Source organism: Oncorhynchus masou, chromosome 7, assembly GCF_036934945.1.
Source record: "Oncorhynchus masou masou isolate Uvic2021 chromosome 7, UVic_Omas_1.1, whole genome shotgun sequence".
NCBI classification, from domain to species: Eukaryota; Metazoa; Chordata; class Actinopteri; order Salmoniformes; family Salmonidae; genus Oncorhynchus; species Oncorhynchus masou.
Window position 1 is genome coordinate 17,024,176 of NC_088218.1, and position 20,469 is coordinate 17,044,644.

General features: G+C 50.2%; 1 pseudogene; it reads left to right on the forward strand.

The window, feature by feature from the left end:
• LOC135543072 (complement C1q subcomponent subunit B-like) lies at positions 1-2,804 on the forward strand (annotated as a pseudogene).
• Positions 2,805-20,469: the final 17,665 nt, after the last annotated feature.

The window sequence follows — 20,469 nt, forward strand, 5'->3', positions numbered from 1 at the left end:
ATGAAGGGGCTGAGAGACATGGTGATGGAGCAGCGAGAGAAGCTGAGGACGATGGAGGGCAGAGTGACAGCCTGTGAGGGTGAGGTAGAGACACAGAAAAACACAGTGATGGACCTAAGAATCCAGCTGATGGTCACTAAGGCCAAAGTGGCGGAACTGGAGAAAGATGATGCAGGTAACATTGGTCTATAAATACTGACCAAAAATATAAATGCAACAACTTCTACAATTCTACTGAGTTACAGTCCATAGAAGGATGTCAGTCAATTGAAATAAATTCATTAGGCCCTAATCTATGGATTTCACATGACTGGGCAGGGGCGTAGCCATGGGTGGGCCTGGCCCCCAAGTGGGTGGGCCTATGCCTTCCCAGGCCCACTGGGAAGCAAGGCCCATCCAATCAGAATGATTTTTTTTCCACACAAAAGGGCTTTATTACAGACAGAAATACCCCTCAGTTTCATGTTACAAGAATTATGTTCTCAATGTTCATAACCCAATTCAATTAAACTACTCGGTCTGCAACCCAGAATTTGTAAGATACTGGTTGAATGAAACAGACGGAGGCCCAGCTATGATAGTCAAAAATGTATTTAAACATATAAATTCCATTAACATTTCATCAGCTGTCGGGTGGCTGGCTGGTCATTACTAAACCACAAAACATATTACATATTTTGCTGGTGGAATATTGGTGTGTCTTTGATCTTCTTCAGCCCTGGAGGCCAGACTGAGTGCCAGTGAGAGAGAACTGACCACCACTAGGAATGATGTTGAGGAACTGAAGAGACAGAACACAGGTAGACTGCTCTTCTCTGCATCACGGAGGCGCTCCGCACTGCTAAAGCTAACTCTCTCTCCTCTGCTCTCATCCTTCTAGACCTATCGGCTGCCTTCGATACTGTGAACCATCAGATCCTCCTCTCCACCCTCTCCGAGTTGGGCATCTCCGGCGCGGCCCACGCTTGGATTGCGTCCTACCTGACAGGTCGCTCCTACCAGGTGGCGTGGCGAGAATCTGTCTCCTCGCCACGCGCTCTCACCACTGGTGTCCCCCAGGGCTCTGTTCTAGGCCCTCTCCTATTCTCGCTATACACCAAGTCACTTGGCTCTGTCATAACCTCACATGGTCTCTCCTATCATTGCTATGCAGACGACACACAATTAATCTTCTCCTTTCCCCTTCTGATGACCAGGTGGCGAATCGCATCTCTGCATGTCTGGCAGACATATCAGTGTGGATGACGGATCACCACCTCAAGCTGAACCTCGGCAAGACGGAGCTGCTCTTCCTCCCGGGAAGGACTGCCCGTTCCATGATCTCGCCATCACGGTTGACAACTCCATTGTGTCCTCCTCCCAGAGCGCTAAGAACCTTGGCGTGATCCTGGACAACACCCTGTCGTTCTCAACCAACATCATGGCGGTGGCCTGTTCCTGTAGGTTCATGCTCTACAACATCCGCAGAGTACGACCCTGCCTCACACAGGAAGCGGCGCAGGTCCTAATCCAGGCACTTGTCATCTCCCGTCTGGATTACTGCAACTCGCTGTTGGCTGGGCTCCCTGCCTGTGCCATTAAACCCCTACAACTCATCCAGAACGCCGCAGCCCGTCTGGTGTTCAACCTTCCCAAGTTCTCTCACGTCACCCCGCTCCTCCGCTCTCTCCACTGGCTTCCAGTTGAAGCTCGCATCCGCTACAAGACCATGGTGCTTGCCTACGGAGCTGTGAGGGGAACGGCACCGCAGTACCTCCAGGCTCTGATCAGGCCCTACACCCAAGCAAGGGCACTGCGTTCATCCACCTCTGGCCTGCTCGCCTCCCTACCATTGAGGAAGTACAGTTCCCGCTCAGCCCAGTCAAAACTGTTCACTGCTCTGGCCCCCCAATGGTGGAACAAACTCCCTCACGACGCCAGGACAGCGGAGTCAATCACCACCTTCCGGAGACACCTGAAACCCCACCTCTTCAAGGAATACCTAGGATAGGATAAGTAATCCTTCTCACCACCCCCCTTAATGATTTAGATGCACTATTGTAAAGTGGCTGTTCCACTGGATGTCAAAAGGTGAATTCACCAATTTGTAAGTCGCTCTGGATAAGAGCGTCTGCTAAATGACTTAAATGTAAATGTAGGTAATGAAAGATCCAGACCTGGCCGTTGAGAGAAGAACTACTAACGTCTCACCCTGTTGTTGTTTCAGTCACGGACCATTCAACTGAACTATCATCGTGGGGACAGAACAAAATGAACGCTCTCTAAGTGGGACTGTGTGTTTTCTCTCCTGTGTTCACAGACAGACAAAAAGTGGCTTTCTCTGCTGCTGGTTTGAACGATAAGGGACCCATTGGTCCCTTCAATACTGACGCCAACCTGGTCTACACCAGAGTCATCACCAACATCGGCAAGGCCTACAGCCCGATTACAGGTAAGATGCCTGTTTCTGTCCAGAGGTGGTGTTCCGTGTGCCAGAATTGAAGTGGAGAAAAGTAATGAGTTGACCCCTCTCTTCTTGTCCTCTGTTGCAGGTGCCTTCACAGCACCAGTGAGAGGCGTCTACTACATCAGATTCACCGCTGCTCAACATGGGCTTGGTTACATGGGTATATCCATGTTCAAGAATGGGCAGGCGACCATGTCTAACTATCATTACAATAGCCATGGATACTGGGTCCATTTATCTAATGGAGTCATTCTGGAGCTGGAGGAGGGAGACGTGGTGTACATGTGTCTCCCTGCGAGCTTCGGGCTCTATGATAACTCAAAACATCTTCAGTGGCTTCCTGCTTTTCACTGTGTGACAACATCAGAAATACTGTGATGGTCTCATGTGAAGAGGAGTTTGAATGTCAGGGCCTCGCGGAGCCACAAAGGCTCCTCTTACGATCAATAAACACATCTTGAAAAGGGGAGAAGAATCACACATCCTTTGTAAAGCTAAGATCTAAAGATCTAAGGGTTGTCATTATGAGCCAGATTTACTAAGTGACAATACACCAGAAGCAATGCTAAATCACACACTATACTGAACTGTACACTACTGAACTGTACACTACTGAACTGTACACTACTGAACTGTACACTATACTGAACTGTACACTACTGAACTGTACACTACTGAACTGTACACTATACTGAACTGTACACTACTGAACTGAACACTACTGAACTGAACACTACTGAACTGTACACTACTGAACTGTACACTACTGAACTGTACAATATACTGAACTGTACACTACTGAACTGTACACTACTGAACTGTATACTACTGAACTGTACAATATACTAAACTGTACACTACTGAACTGTACACTACTGAACTGTACACTACTGAACTGTACAATATACTGAACTGTACACTACTGAACTGTACACTACTGAACTGTACACTACTGAACTGTACACTACTGAACTGTACACTACTGAACTGTACAATATACTGAACTGTACACTACTGAACTGTACATTACTGAACTGTACACTATACTGAACTGTACACTATACTGAACTGTACACTACTGAACTGTACACTACTGAACTGTACACTATACTGAACTGTACACTATACTGAACTGTACACTACTGAACTGTACACTACTGAACTGTACAATAAACTGAACTGTACACTACTGAACTGTACACTACTGAACTGTATACCACTGAACTGTACAATATACTGAACTGTACACTACTGAACTGTACACTACTGAACTGTACACTACTGAACTCGAACACTACTGAACTCGAACACTACTGAACTGTACACTACTGAACTGTATACTACTGAACTGTACACTACTGAACTGTACACTACTGAACTGTACACTACTGAACTGAACACTACTGAACTGTACACTATACTGAACTGTACACTACTGAACTGTACACTACTGAACTGTACACTACTGAACTGTACACTACTGAACTGTATACTACTGAACTGTACACTATACACTACTGAACTGTACACTACTGAACTGTACACTACTGAACTGTACACTATACTGAACTGTACACTATACTGAACTGTACACTACTGAACTGTACACTACTGAACTGTACACTATACTGAACTGTACACTATACTGAACTGTACACTACTGAACTGTACACTACTGAACTGTACACTACTGAACTGTACACTATACTGAACTGTACACTACTGAACTGTACACTACTGAACTGAACACTACTGAACTGTACACTACTGAACTGTACACTACTGAACTCTACACTACTGAACTGTACACTATACTGAACTGTACACTATACTGAACTGTACACTACTGAACTGAACACTACTGAACTGAACACTACTGAACTGTACAATACTGAACTGTATACTACTGAACTGTACACTACTGAACTGTACACTACTGAACTGTACACTATACTGAACTGTACACTACTGAACTGTACACTACTGAACTGTACAATATACTGAACTGTACACTACTGAACTGTACACTACTGAACTGTACACTACTGAACTGTATACTACTGAACTGTACACTACTGAACTGTACAATATACTGAACTGTACAATATACCGAACTGTACACTACTGAACTGTACAATATACTGAACTGTACACTACTGAACTGTACACTACTGAACTGTACACTACTGAACTGTATACTACTGAACTGTACAATATACTGAACTGTACACTACTGAACTGGACACTACTGAACTGTACACTACTGAACTGTATACTACTGAACTGTACAATATACTGAACTGTACACTACTGAACTGTACACTACTGAACTGTACACTACTGAACTGTACACTATACTGAACTGTACACTATACTGAACTGTACACTATACTGAACTGTACACTACTGAACTGTACACTACTGAACTGTACACTACTGAACTGTACACTATACTGAACTGTACACTACTGAACTGTACACTACTGAACTGTACAATATACTGAACTGTACACTATACTGAACTGTACACTACTGAACTGTACACTACTGAACTGTACACTATACTGAACTGTACACTACTGAACTGTACACTACTGAACTGTACACTACTGAACTGTACACTATACTGAACTGTACACTATACTGAACTGTACACTACTGAACTGTACACTACTGAACTGTACACTACTGAACTGTACACTACTGAACTGTACACTACTGAACTGTACAATATACTGAACTGTACACTACTGAACTGGACACTACTGAACTGTACACTACTGAACTGTATACTACTGAACTGTACAATATACTGAACTGTACACTACTGAACTGTACACTACTGAACTGTACACTATACTGAACTGTACACTATACTGAACTGTACACTATACTGAACTGTACACTACTGAACTGTACACTACTGAACTGTACACTACTGAACTGTACACTACTGAACTGTACACTATACTGAACTGTACACTACTGAACTGTACATTACTGAACTGTACACTATACTGAACTGTACACTATACTGAACTGTACACTACTGAACTGTACACTACTGAACTGTACACTATACTGAACTGTACACTATACTGAACTGTACACTATACTGAACTGTACACTACTGAACTGTACAATAAACTGAACTGTACACTACTGAACTGTACACTACTGAACTGTATACCACTGAACTGTACAATATACTGAACTGTACACTACTGAACTGTACACTACTGAACTGTACACTACTGAACTCGAACACTACTGAACTCGAACACTACTGAACTGTACACTACTGAACTGTATACTACTGAACTGTACACTACTGAACTGTACACTACTGAACTGTACACTACTGAACTGAACACTACTGAACTGTACACTATACTGAACTGTACACTACTGAACTGTACACTACTGAACTGTACACTACTGAACTGTATACTACTGAACTGTACACTATACACTACTGAACTGTACACTACTGAACTGTACACTACTGAACTGTACACTATACTGAACTGTACACTATACTGAACTGTACACTACTGAACTGTACACTACTGAACTGTACACTATACTGAACTGTACACTATACTGAACTGTACACTACTGAACTGTACACTACTGAACTGTACACTACTGAACTGTACACTACTGAACTGTACACTACTGAACTGTACACTATACTGAACTGTACACTACTGAACTGTACACTACTGAACTGAACACTACTGAACTGTACACTACTGAACTGTACACTACTGAACTGTACACTACTGAACTCTACACTACTGAACTGTACACTATACTGAACTGTACACTATACTGAACTGTACACTACTGAACTGAACACTACTGAACTGAACACTACTGAACTGTACAATACTGAACTGTATACTACTGAACTGTACACTACTGAACTGTACACTACTGAACTGTACACTATACTGAACTGTACACTACTGAACTGTACACTACTGAACTGTACAATATACTGAACTGTACACTACTGAACTGTACACTACTGAACTGTACACTACTGAACTGTATACTACTGAACTGTACACTACTGAACTGTACAATATACTGAACTGTACAATATACCGAACTGTACACTACTGAACTGTACAATATACTGAACTGTACACTACTGAACTGTACACTACTGAACTGTATACTACTGAACTGTACAATATACTGAACTGTACACTACTGAACTGGACACTACTGAACTGTACACTACTGAACTGTATACTACTGAACTGTACAATATACTGAACTGTACACTACTGAACTGTACACTACTGAACTGTACACTACTGAACTGTACACTATACTGAACTGTACACTATACTGAACTGTACACTATACTGAACTGTACACTACTGAACTGTACACTACTGAACTGTACACTACTGAACTGTACACTATACTGAACTGTACACTACTGAACTGTACACTACTGAACTGTACACTATACTGAACTGTACACTATACTGAACTGTACACTACTGAACTGTACACTACTGAACTGTACACTATACTGAACTGTACACTACTGAACTGTACACTACTGAACTGTACACTATACTGAACTGTACACTATACTGAACTGTACACTACTGAACTGTACACTACTGAACTGTACACTACTGAACTGTACACTACTGAACTGTACAATATACTGAACTGTACACTACTGAACTGGACACTACTGAACTGTACACTACTGAACTGTATACTACTGAACTGTACAATATACTGAACTGTACACTACTGAACTGTACACTACTGAACTGTACACTATACTGAACTGTACACTATACTGAACTGTACACTATACTGAACTGTACACTACTGAACTGTACACTACTGAACTGTACACTACTGAACTGTACACTACTGAACTGTACACTATACTGAACTGTACACTATACTGAACTGTACACTACTGAACTGTACACTACTGAACTGTACACTATACTGAACTGTACACTACTGAACTGTACACTACTGAACTGTACACTATACTGAACTGTACACTATACTGAACTGTACACTACTGAACTGTACACTACTGAACTGTACACTACTGAACTGTACAACTGTACACTACTGAACTGCTCCCTGCAGCACTCAGCGTTAAAGACCAGAGGCAGTGGCCCAAATCACAACGTTGAACAACTCCCATTTATATGTTCACAATGCCTGAGTTCACAGGGCTATTAATAGCACGGTTTTACTCATTAAGTTGTGTCCTTTTATATGACTGTTGTTATTGTTTTGAGTCATATTCCTAGCCTCTCCCTCTCTCTGGTCTATCCAGCCGGGTGTGTCTCCCTCTCTCTGGTCTATCCAGCCGGGTGTGTCTCCCTCTCTCTGGTCTATCCAACCGTGTGTCTCCCTCTCTCTGGTCTATCCAGCCGGGTGTGTCTCCCTCTCTCTGGTCTATCCAGCCGGGTGTGTCTCCCTCTCTCTGGTCTATCCAACCGTGTGTCTCCCTCTCTCTGGTCTATCCAACCGTGTGTCTCCCTCTCTCTGGTCTATCCAGCCGGGTGTGTCTCCCTCTCTCTGGTCTATCCAACCAGGTGTGTCTCCTTCTCTCTGATCTATCCAACCGTGTGTCTCCCTCTCTCTGGTCTATCCAACCAGGTGTGTCTCCCTCTCTCTGGTCTATCCAACCAGGTGTGTCTCCCTCTCTCTAGTCTATCCAACCAGGTGTGTCTCCCTCTCTCTGGTCTATCCAACCAGGTGTGTCTCCCTCTCTCTAGTCTATCCAACCAGGTGTGTCTCCCTCTCTCTGGTCTATCCAGCCGGGTGTGTCTCCCTCTCTCTGGTCTATCCAACCAGGTGTGTCTCCCTCTCTCTGGTCTATCCAACCGTGTGTCTCCCTCTCTCTAGTCTATCCAACCGGGTGTGTCTCCCTCTCTCTGGTCTATCCAACCAGGTGTGTCTCCCTCTCTCTGGTCTATCCAACCGTGTGTCTCCCTCTCTCTGGTCTATCCAACCGTGTGTCTCCCTCTCTCTGGTCTATCCAACCGGGTGTGTCTCCCTCTCTCTGGTCTATCCAACCAGGTGTGTCTCCCTCTCTCTGGTCTATCCAACCGTGTGTCTCCCTCTCTCTAGTCTATCCAACCGGGTGTGTCTCCCTCTCTCTGGTCTATCCAACCAGGTGTGTCTCCCTCTCTCTGGTCTATCCAACCGTGTGTCTCCCTCTCTCTGGTCTATCCAGCCGGGTGTGTCTCCCTCTCTCTGGTCTATCCAACCGGGTGTGTCTCCCTCTCTCTGGTCTATCCAACCAGGTGTGTCTCCCTCTCTCTGGTCTATCCAACCGTGTGTCTCCCTCTCTCTGGTCTATCCAACCGTGTGTCTCCCTCTCTCTGGTCTATCCAACCGGGTGTGTCTCCCTCTCTCTGGTCTATCCAACCAGGTGTCTCCCTCTCTCTGGTCTATCCAACCGGGTGTCTCCCTCTCTCTGGTCTATCCAACCAGGTGTCTCCCTCTCTCTGGTCTATCCAACCAGGTGTCTCCCTCTCTCTAGTCTATCCAACCGGGTGTCTCCCTCTCTCTGGTCTATCCAACCAGGTGTCTCCCTCTCTCTGGTCTATCCAACCAGGTGCCTCCCTCTCTCTGGTCTATCCAACCAGGTGCCTCCCTCTCTCTGGTCTATCCAACCAGGTGTCTCCCTCTCTCTGGTCTATCCAACCAGGTGTCTCCCTCTCTCTGGTCTATCCAATCAGGTGTCTCCCTCTCTCTGGTCTATCCAACCAGGTGTGTCTCCCTCTCTCTGGTCTTACCAACCGTGTGTCTCCCTCTCTCTGGTCTATCCAACCAGGTGTGTCCCTCTCTCTGGTCTATCCAACCAGGTGTCTCCCTCTCTCTGGTCTATCCAACCGGGTGTGTCTCCCTCTCTCTGGTCTATACAACCATGTGTCTCCCTCTCTCTGGTCTATCCAACCGGGTGTCTCCCTCTCTCTGGTCTATCCAACCAGGTGTCTCCCTCTCTCTGGTCTATCCAACCAGGTGTCTCCCTCTCTCTGGTCTATCCAACCGGGTGTCTCCCTCTCTCTGGTCTATCCAACCAGGTGTCTCCCTCTCTCTAGTCTATCCAACCGGGTGTGTCTCCCTCTCTCTGGTCTATCCAACCCGGTGTCTCCCTCTCTCTAGTCTATCCAACCGGGTGTGTCTCCCTCTCTCTGGTCTATCCAACCGGGTGTGTCTCCCTCTCTCTGGTCTATCCAACCGGGTGTGTCTCCCTCTCTCTGGTCTATCCAAACGGATGTGTCTCCCTCTCTCTGGTCTATCCAGCCGGGTGTGTCTCCCTCTCTCTGGTATATCCAACCGGGTGTGTCTCCCTCTCTCTGGTCTATCCAACCGGGTGTCTCCCTCTCTCTGGTCTATCCAACCGGGTGTCTCCCTCTCTCTGGTCTATCCAACCGGGTGTCTCCCTCTCTCTGGTCTATCCAACCGGGTGTCTCCCACTCTCTGGTCTATCCAAATAGATGTGTCTCCCTCTCTCTGGTCTATCCAACCGGGTGTGTCTCCCTCTCTCTGGTCTATCCAACCAGGTGTGTCTCCCTCTCTCTGGTCTATCCAACCGTGTGTCTCCCTCTCTCTGGTCTATCCAACCGGGTGTCTCCCTCTCTCTGGTATATCCAACCGGGTGTCTCCCTCTCTCTGGTCTATCCAACCAGGTGTCTCCCTCTCTCTGGTCTATCCAACCAGGTGTCTCCCTCTCTCTGGTCTATCCAACCAGGTGTCTCCCTCTCTCTGGTCTATCCAACCAGGTGTCTCCCTCTCTCTGGTCTATCCAACCGGGTGTCTCCCACTCTCTGGTCTATCCAAATGGATGTGTCTCCCTCTCTCTGGTCTATCCAACCGGGTGTGTCTCCCTCTCTCTGGTCTATCCAACCAGGTGTGTCTCCCTCTCTCTGGTCTATCCAACCGTGTGTCTCCCTCTCTCTGGTCTATCCAACCGGGTGTCTCCCTCTCTCTGGTCTATCCAACCAGGTGTCTCCCTCTCTCTGGTATATCCAACCAGGTGTCTCCCTGTCTCTGGTCTATCCAACCAGGTGTCTCCCTCTCTCTGGTATATCCAACCAGGTGTCTCCCTGTCTCTGGTCTATCCAACCAGGTGTCTCCCTCTCTCTAGTCTATCCAACCGGGTGTCTCCCTCTCTCTGGTCTATCCAACCGGGTGTCTCCCACTCTCTGGTCTATCCAAATGGATGTGTCTCCCTCTCTCTGGTCTATCCAACCAGGTGTCTCCCTCTCTCTGGTCTATCCAACCAGGTGTCTCCCTCTCTAGTCTATCCAACCGGGTGTCTCCCTCTCTCTGGTCTATCCAACCAGGTGTCTCCCTCTCTCTGGTCTATCCAACCAGGTGTCTCCTCTCTCTGGTCTATCCAATCAGGTGTCTCCCTCTCTCTGGTCTATCCAACCAGGTGTGTCTCCCTCTCTCTGGTCTTACCAACCGTGTGTCTCCCTCTCTCTGGTCTATCCAACCAGGTGTGTCCCTCTCTCTGGTCTATCCAACCAGGTGTCTCCCTCTCTCTGGTCTATCCAACCGGGTGTGTCTCCCTCTCTCTGGTCTATACAACCATGTGTCTCCCTCTCTCTGGTCTATCCAACCGGGTGTCTCCCTCTCTCTGGTCTATCCAACCAGGTGTCTCCCTCTCTCTGGTCTATCCAACCGGGTGTCTCCCACTCTCTGGTCTATCCAAATGGATGTGTCTCCCTCTCTCTGGTCTATCCAACCGGGTGTGTCTCCCTCTCTCTGGTCTATCCAACCAGGTGTGTCTCCCTCTCTCTGGTCTATCCAACCGTGTGTCTCCCTCTCTCTGGTCTATCCAACCGGGTGTCTCCCTCTCTCTGGTCTATCCAACCAGGTGTCTCCCTCTCTCTGGTATATCCAACCAGGTGTCTCCCTGTCTCTGGTCTATCCAACCAGGTGTCTCCCTCTCTCTGGTATATCCAACCAGGTGTCTCCCTGTCTCTGGTCTATCCAACCAGGTGTCTCCCTCTCTCTAGTCTATCCAACCGGGTGTCTCCCTCTCTCTGGTCTATCCAACCGGGTGTCTCCCACTCTCTGGTCTATCCAAATGGATGTGTCTCCCTCTCTCTGGTCTATCCAACCAGGTGTCTCCCTCTCTCTGGTCTATCCAACCAGGTGTCTCCCTCTCTCTAGTCTATCCAACCGGGTGTCTCCCTCTCTCTGGTCTATCCAACCAGGTGTCTCCCTCTCTCTGGTCTATCCAACCAGGTGTCTCCCTCTCTCTGGTCTATCCAATCAGGTGTCTCCCTCTCTCTGGTCTATCCAACCAGGTGTGTCTCCCTCTCTCTGGTCTTACCAACCGTGTGTCTCCCTCTCTCTGGTCTATCCAACCAGGTGTGTCCCTCTCTCTGGTCTATCCAACCAGGTGTCTCCCTCTCTCTGGTCTATCCAACCGGGTGTGTCTCCCTCTCTCTGGTCTATACAACCATGTGTCTCCCTCTCTCAGGTCTATCCAACCGGGTGTCTCCCTCTCTCTGGTCTATCCAACCAGGTGTCTCCCTCTCTCTGGTCTATCCAACCAGGTGTCTCCCTCTCTCTGGTCTATCCAACCAGGTGTCTCCCTCTCTCTGGTCTATCCAACCGGGTGTCTCCCTCTCTCTGGTCTATCCAACCAGGTGTCTCCTCTCTCTAGTCTATCCAACCGGGTGTGTCTCCCTCTCTCTGGTCTATCCAACCCGGTGTCTCCCCTCTCTAGTCTATCCAACCGGTGTGTCTCCCTCTCTCTGGTCTATCCAACCGGGTGTGTCTCCCTCTCTCTGGTCTATCCAACCGGGTGTGTCTCCCTCTCTCTGGTCTATCCAACCAGGTGTCTCCCTCTCTCTGGTCTATCCAAACGGATGTGTCTCCCTCTCTCTGGTCTATCCAACCAGGTGTCTCCCTCTCTCTGGTCTATCCAAACGGATGTGTCTCCCTCTCTCTGGTCTATCCAGCCGGGTGTGTCTCCCTCTCTCTGGTCTATCCAACCGTGTGTCTCCCTCTCTCTGGTCTATCCAGCCGGGTGTGTCTCCCTCTCTCTGGTATATCCAACCGGGTGTGTCTCCCTCTCTCTGGTCTATCCAACCAGGTGTGTCTCCTTCTCTCTGGTCTATCCAACCGTGTGTCTCCCTCTCTCTAGTCTATCCAACCGGGTGTGTCTCCCTCTCTCTGGTCTATCCAACCAGGTGTGTCTCCCTCTCTCTGGTCTATCCAACCGGGTGTCTCCCTCTCTCTGGTCTATCCAACCGGGTGTCTCCCTCTCTCTGGTCTATCCAACCGGGTGTCTCCCTCTCTCTGGTCTATCCAACCGGGTGTCTCCCTCTCTCTGGTCTATCCAACCGGGTGTCTCCCACTCTCTGGTCTATCCAAACGGATGTGTCTCCCTCTCTCTGGTCTATCCAACCGGGTGTGTCTCCCTCTCTCTGGTCTATCCAACCAGGTGTGTCTCCCTCTCTCTGGTCTATCCAACCGTGTGTCTCCCTCTCTCTGGTCTATCCAACCGGGTGTCTCCCTCTCTCTGGTATATCCAACCGGGTGTCTCCCTCTCTCTGGTCTATCCAACCAGGTGTCTCCCTCTCTCTGGTCTATCCAACCAGGTGTCTCCCTCTCTCTGGTCTATCCAACCAGGTGTCTCCCTCTCTCTGGTCTATCCAACCGGGTGTCTCCCTCTCTCTGGTCTATCCAACAGGGTGTCTCCCACTCTCTGGTCTATCCAAATGGATGTGTCTCACTCTCTCTGGTCTATCCAACCAGGTGTATCCCTCTATCTGGTCTATCCAACCAGGTGTCTCCCTCTCTCTGGTCTATCCAACCAGGTGTCTCCCTCTCTCTAGTCTATCCAACCGGGTGTCTCCCTCTCTCTGGTCTATCCAACCAGGTGTCTCCCTCTCTGGTCTATCCAACCAGGTGTCTCCCCTCTCTGGTCTATCCAATCAGGTGTCTCCCTCTCTCTGGTCTATCCAATCAGGTGTCTCCCTCTCTCTGGTCTATCCAACCAGGTGTGTCTCCCTCTCTCTGGTCTATCCAACCAGGTGTGTCTGCCTCTCTCTGGTCTTACCAACCGTGTGTCTCCCTCTCTCTGGTCTATCCAACCAGGTGTCTCCCTCTCTCTGGACTATCCAACCATGTGTCTCCCTCTCTCTGGTCTATCCAACCAGGTGTCTCCATTTCTCTGGTCTATCCAACCATGTGTCTCCCTCTCTCTGGTCTATCCAACCAGGTGTCTCCCTCTCTCTGGTCTATCCAACCAGGTGTCTCCATTTCTCTGGTCTATCCAACCATGTGTCTCCCTCTCTCTGGTCTATCCAACCAGGTGTCTCCCTCTCTCTGGTCTATCCAACCAGGTGTCTCCCTCTCTCTGGTCTATCCAACCAGGTGTCTCCCTCTCTCTGGTCTATCCAACCATGTGTCTCCCTCTCTCTGGTCTATCCAACCGGGTGTCTCCTCTCTCTGGTCTATCCAACCAGGTGTCTCCCTCTCTCTGGTCTATCCAACCAGGTGTCTCCCTCTCTCTGGTATATCCAACCAGGTGTCTCCCTGTCTCTGGTCTATCCAACCAGGTGTCTCCCTCTCTCTGGTATATCCAACCAGGTGTCTCCCTGTCTCTGGTCTATCCAACCAGGTGTCTCCCTCTCTCTAGTCTATCCAACCGGGTGTCTCCCTCTCTCTGGTCTATCCAACCGGGTGTCTCCCACTCTCTGGTCTATCCAAATGGATGTGTCTCCCTCTCTCTGGTCTATCCAACCAGGTGTCTCCCTCTCTCTGGTCTATCCAACCAGGTGTCTCCCTCTCTCTAGTCTATCCAACCGGGTGTCTCCCTCTCTCTGGTCTATCCAACCAGGTGTCTCCCTCTCTCTGGTCTATCCAACCAGGTGTCTCCCTCTCTCTGGTCTATCCAATCAGGTGTCTCCCTCTCTCTGGTCTATCCAATCAGGTGTCTCCCTCTCTCTGGTCTATCCAATCAGGTGTCTCCCTCTCTCTGGTCTATCCAACCAGGTGTGTCTCCCTCTCTCTGGTCTTACCAACCGTGTGTCTCCCTCTCTCTGGTCTATCCAACCAGGTGTCTCCCTCTCTCTGGTCTATCCAACCAGGTGTCTCCCTCTCTCTGGTCTATCCAACCAGGTGTCTCCCTCTCTCTGGTCTATCCAACCAGGTGTCTCCCTCTCTCTGGTCTATCCAACCAGGTGTCTCCTCTCTCTGGTCTATCCAAGCAGGTGTGTCTGCCTCTCTCTGGTCTTACCAACCTTGTGTCTCCCTCTCTCTGGTCTATCCAACCAGGTGTATCCCTCTCTCTGGTCTATCCAACCGGGTGTCTCCCTCTCTCTGGTCTATCCAACCAGGTGTCTCCCTCTCTCTGGTCTATCCAACCAGGTGTCTCCCTCTCTCTGGTCTATCCAACCGGGTGTGTCTCCCTCTCTCTGGTCTATCCAACCGGGTGTCTCCCTCTCTCTGGTCTATCCAACCGGGTGTCTCCCTCTCTCTGGTCTATCCAACCAGGTGTCTCCCTCTCTCTGGTCTATCCAACCGGGTGTCTCCCTCTCTCTGGTCTATCCAACCAGGTGTCTCCCTGTCTCTGGTCTATCCAACCAGGTGTCTCCCTCTCTCTAGTCTATCCAACCGGGTGTCTCCCTCTCTCTGGTCTATCCAACCGGGTGTCTCCCACTCTCTGGTCTATCCAAATGGATGTGTCTCCCTCTCTCTGGTCTATCCAACCAGGTGTCTCCCTCTCTCTGGTCTATCCAACCAGGTGTCTCCCTCTCTCTAGTCTATCCAACCGGGTGTCTCCCTCTCTCTGGTCTATCCAACCAGGTGTCTCCCTCTCTCTGGTCTATCCAACCAGGTGTCTCCCTCTCTCTGGTCTATCCAATCAGGTGTCTCCCTCTCTCTGGTCTATCCAACCAGGTGTGTCTCCCTCTCTCTGGTCTTACCAACCGTGTGTCTCCCTCTCTCTGGTCTATCCAACCAGGTGTGTCCCTCTCTCTGGTCTATCCAACCAGGTGTCTCCCTCTCTCTGGTCTATCCAACCGGGTGTGTCTCCCTCTCTCTGGTCTATACAACCATGTGTCTCCCTCTCTCTGGTCTATCCAACCGGGTGTCTCCCTCTCTCTGGTCTATCCAACCAGGTGTCTCCCTCTCTCTGGTCTATCCAACCAGGTGTCTCCCTCTCTCTGGTCTATCCAACCAGGTGTCTCCCTCTCTCTAGTCTATCCAACCGGGTGTGTCTCCCTCTCTCTGGTCTATCCAACCAGGTGTGTCTCCCTCTCTCTGGTCTATCCAACCGGGTGAGTCTCCCTCTCTCTGGTCTATCCAACCGGGTGTGTCTCCCTCTCTCTGGTCTATCCAACCAGGTGTGTCTCCCTCTCTCTGGTCTATCCAACCAGGTGTCTCCCTCTCTCTGGTCTATCCAACCGGGTGTGTCTCCCTCTCTCTGGTCTATCCAACCAGGTGTGTCTCCTCTCTCTGGTCTATCCAACCGGGTGTCTCCTCTCTCTGGTCTATCCAACCGGGTGTCTCCCTCTCTCTGGTCTATCCAACCGGGTGTCTCCCTCTCTCTGGTCTATCCAACCGGGTGTCTCCCTCTCTCTGGTCTATCCAACCGGGTGTCTCCCACTCTCTGGTCTATCCAAACGGATGTGTCTCCCTCTCTCTGGTCTATCCAACCGGGTGTGTCTCCCTCTCTCTGGTCTATCCAACCAGGTGTGTCTGCCTCTCTCTGGTCTTACCAACCGTGTGTCTCCCTCTCTCTGGTCTATCCAACCAGGTGTCTCCCTCTCTCTGGTCTATCCAACCAGGTGTCTCCCTCTCTCTGGTCTATCCAACCAGGTGTCTCCCTCTCTCTGGTCTATCCAACCAGGTGTCTCCCTCTCTCTGGTCTATCCAACCAGGTGTCTCCCTCTCTCTGGTCTATCCAACCAGGTGTGTCTGCCTCTCTCTGGTCTTACCAACCTTGTGTCTCCCTCTCTCTGGTCTATCCAACCAGGTGTCTCCCTCTCTCTGGTCTATCCAACCGGGTGTCTCCTCTCTCTGGTCTATCCAACTAGGTGTCTCCCTCTCTCTGGTCTATCCAACCAGGTGTGTCTCCCTCTCTCTGGTCTAATCAACTGGGTGTGTCTCCCTCTCTCTGGTCTATCCAACCGGGTGTCTCCCTCTCTCTGGTCTATCCAACCGGGTGTCTCCCCTCTCTGGTCTATCCAACCAGGTGTCTCCTCTCTGGTCTATCCAACCGGGTGTCTCCCTCTCTCTGGTCTATCCAACCAGGTGTCTCCCTGTCTCTGGTCTATCCAACCAGGTGTCTCCCTCTCTCTAGTCTATCCAACCGGGTGTCTCCCTCTCTCTGGTCTATCCAACCGGGTGTCTCCCACTCTCTGGTCTATCCAAATGGATGTGTCTCCTCTCTTCTGGTTATCCAACCAGGGTGTCTCCCTCTCTCTGGTCTATCCAACCAGGTGTCTCCCTCTCTCTGGTCTATCCAACCGGGTGTGTCTCCCTCTCTCTGGTCTATCCAACCAGGTGTCTCCCTCTCTCTGGTCTATCCAACCAGGTGTCTCCCTCTCTCTGGTCTATCCAACCAGGTGTCTCCCTCTCTCTGGTCTATCCAACCGGGTGTCTCCCTCTCTCTGGTATATCCAACCGGGTGTCTCCCTCTCTCTGGTCTATCCAACCAGGTGTCTCCCTCTCTCTGGTCTATCCAACCAGGTGTCTCCCTCTCTCTGGTCTATCCAACCAGGTGTCTCCCCTCTCTGGTCTATTCAACCGGGTGTCTCCCTCTCTCTGGTCTATCCAACCGGGTGTCTCCCACTCTCTGGTCTATCCTCCCTCTCTCTGGTCTATCCAACCAGGTGTCTCCCTCTCTCTGGTCTATCCAACCAGGTGTCTCCCTCTCTCTGGTCTATCCAACCAGGTGTCTCCCTCTCTCTAGTCTATCCAACCGGGTGTCTACCTCTCTCTGGTCTATCCAACCAGGTGTCTCCCTCTCTCTGGTCTATCCAATCAGGTGTCTCCCTCTCTCTGGTCTATCCAACCAGGTGTGTCTCCCTCTCTCTGGTCTATCCAACCAGGTGTGTCTGCCTCTCTCTGGTCTTACCAACCGTGTGTCTCCCTCTCTCTGGTCTATCCAACCAGGTGTCTCCCTCTCTCTGGACTATCCAACCATGTGTCTCCCTCTCTCTGGTCTATCCAACCAGGTGTCTCCATTTCTCTGGTCTATCCAACCGTGTGTCTCCCTCTCTCTGGTCTATCCAACCAGGTGTCTCCCTCTCTCTGGTCTATCCAACCAGGTGTCTCCATTTCTCTGGTCTATCCAACCATGTGTCTCCCTCTCTCTGGTCTATCCAACCAGGTGTCTCCCTCTCTCTGGTCTATCCAACCAGGTGTCTCCCTCTCTCTGGTCTATCCAACCAGGTGTCTCCCTCTCTCTGGTCTATCCAACCATGTGTCTCCCTCTCTCTGGTCTATCCAACCGGGTGTCTCCCTCTCTCTGGTCTATCCAACCAGGTGTCTCCCTCTCTCTGGTCTATCCAACCAGGTGTCTCCCTCTCTCTGGTATATCCAACCAGGTGTCTCCCTGTCTCTGGTCTATCCAACCAGGTGTCTCCCTCTCTCTGGTATATCCAACCAGGTGTCTCCCTGTCTCTGGTCTATCCAACCAGGTGTCTCCCTCTCTCTGGTCTATCCAACCGGGTGTCTCCCACTCTCTGGTCTATCCAAATGGATGTGTCTCCCTCTCTCTGGTCTATCCAACCAGGTGTCTCCCTCTCTCTGGTCTATCCAACCAGGTGTCTCCCTCTCTCTAGTCTATCCAACCGGGTGTCTCCCTCTCTCTGGTCTATCCAACCAGGTGTCTCCCTCTCTCTGGTCTATCCAACCAGGTGTCTCCCTCTCTCTGGTCTATCCAACCGGGTGTGTCTCCCTCTCTCTGGTCTATCCAATCAGGTGTCTCCCTCTCTCTGGTCTATCCAATCAGGTGTCTCCCTCTCTCTGGTCTATCCAACCAGGTGTGTCTCCCTCTCTCTGGTCTATCCAACCAGGTGTGTCTGCCTCTCTCTGGTCTTACCAACCGTGTGTCTCCCTCTCTCTGGTCTATCCAACCAGGTGTCTCCCTCTCTCTGGTCTATCCAACCAGGTGTCTCCCTCTCTCTGGTCTATCCAACCAGGTGTCTCCCTCTCTCTGGTCTATCCAACCAGGTGTCTCCCTCTCTCTGGTCTATCCAACCAGGTGTCTCCCTCTCTCTGGTCTATCCAAGCAGGTGTGTCTGCCTCTCTCTGGTCTTACCAACCTTGTGTCTCCCTCTCTCTGGTCTATCCAACCAGGTGTCTCCCTCTCTCTGGTCTATCCAACCGGGTGTCTCCCTCTCTCTGGTCTATCCAACCAGGTGTCTCCCTCTCTCTGGTCTATCCAACCAGGTGTCTCCCTCTCTCTGGTCTATCCAACCGGGTGTGTCTCCCTCTCTCTGGTCTATCCAACCGGGTGTCTCCCTCTCTCTGGTCTATCCAACCGGGTGTCTCCCTCTCTCTGGTCTATCCAACCAGGTGTCTCCCTCTCTCTGGTCTATCCAACCGGGTGTGTCTCCCTCTCTCTGGTCTATCCAACCCGGTGTCTCCCTCTCTCTAGTCTATCCAACCGGGTGTGTCTCCCTCTCTCTGGTCTATCCAACCGGGTGTGTCTCCCTCTCTCTGGTCTATCCAACTGGTGTGTCTCCTCTCTCTGGTCTATCCAACCGGGTGTGTCTCCTCTCTCTGGTCTATCCAACCGTGTGTCTCCTCTCTCTGGTCTATCCAACCGTGTGTCTCCCTCTCTCTGGTCTATCCAACCAGGTGTCTCCCTCTCTCTGGTCTATCCAACCGGGTGTCTCCTCTCTCTGGTCTATCCAACCAGGTGTCTCCCTCTCTCTGGTCTATCCAACCAGGTGTCTCCTCTCTCTAGTCTATCCAACCGGGTGTCTCCCTCTCTCTGGTCTATCCAACCAGGTGTCTCCCTCTCTCTGGTCTATCCAACCAGGTGTCTCCCTCTCTCTGGTCTATCCAATCAGGTGTCTCCCTCTCTCTGGTCTATCCAATCAGGTGTCTCCCTCTCTCTGGTCTATCCAATCAGGTGTCTCCCTCTCTCTGGTCTATCCAACCAGGTGTGTCTCCCTCTCTCTGGTCTATCCAACCAGGTGTGTCTGCCTCTCTCTGGTCTTACCAACCGTGTGTCTCCCTCTCTCTGGTCTATCCAACCAGGTGTCTCCCTCTCTCTGGTCTATCCAACCAGGTGTCTCCCTCTCTCTGGTCTATCCAACCGGGTGTGTCTCCCTCTCTCTGGTCTATCCAACCGGGTGTCTCCCTCTCTCTCGTCTATCCAACCGGGTGTCTCCCTCTCTCTGGTCTATCCAACCGGGTGTCTCCCTCTCTCTCGTCTATCCAACCGGGTGTCTCCCTCTCTCTGGTCTATCCAACCGGGTGTCTCCCTCTCTCTGGTCTATCCAACCGGGTGTCTCCCTCTCTCTGGTCTATCCAACCAGGTGTCTCCCTCTCTCTAGTCTATCCAACCGGGTGTGTCTCCCTCTCTCTGGTCTATCCAACCCGGTGTCTCCCTCTCTCTGGTCTATCCAACCGGGTGTGTCTCCCTCTCTCTGGTCTATCCAACCGTGTGTCTCCCTCTCTCTGGTCTATCCAACCGTGTGTCTCCCTCTCTCTGGTCTATCCAACCGTGTGTCTCCCTCTCTCTGGTCTATCCAACCAGGTGTCTCCCTCTCTCTGGTCTATCCAACCGGGTGTCTCCCTCTCTCCGGTCTATCCAACCAGGTGTCTCCCTCTCTCTGGTCTATCCAACCAGGTGTCTCCCTCTCTCTAGTCTATCCAACCGGGTGTCTCCCTCTCTCTGGTCTATCCAACCAGGTGTCTCCCTCTCTCTGGTCTATCCAACCAGGTGTCTCCCTCTCTCTGGTCTATCCAATCAGGTGTCTCCCTCTCTCTGGTCTATCCAATCAGGTGTCTCCCTCTCTCTG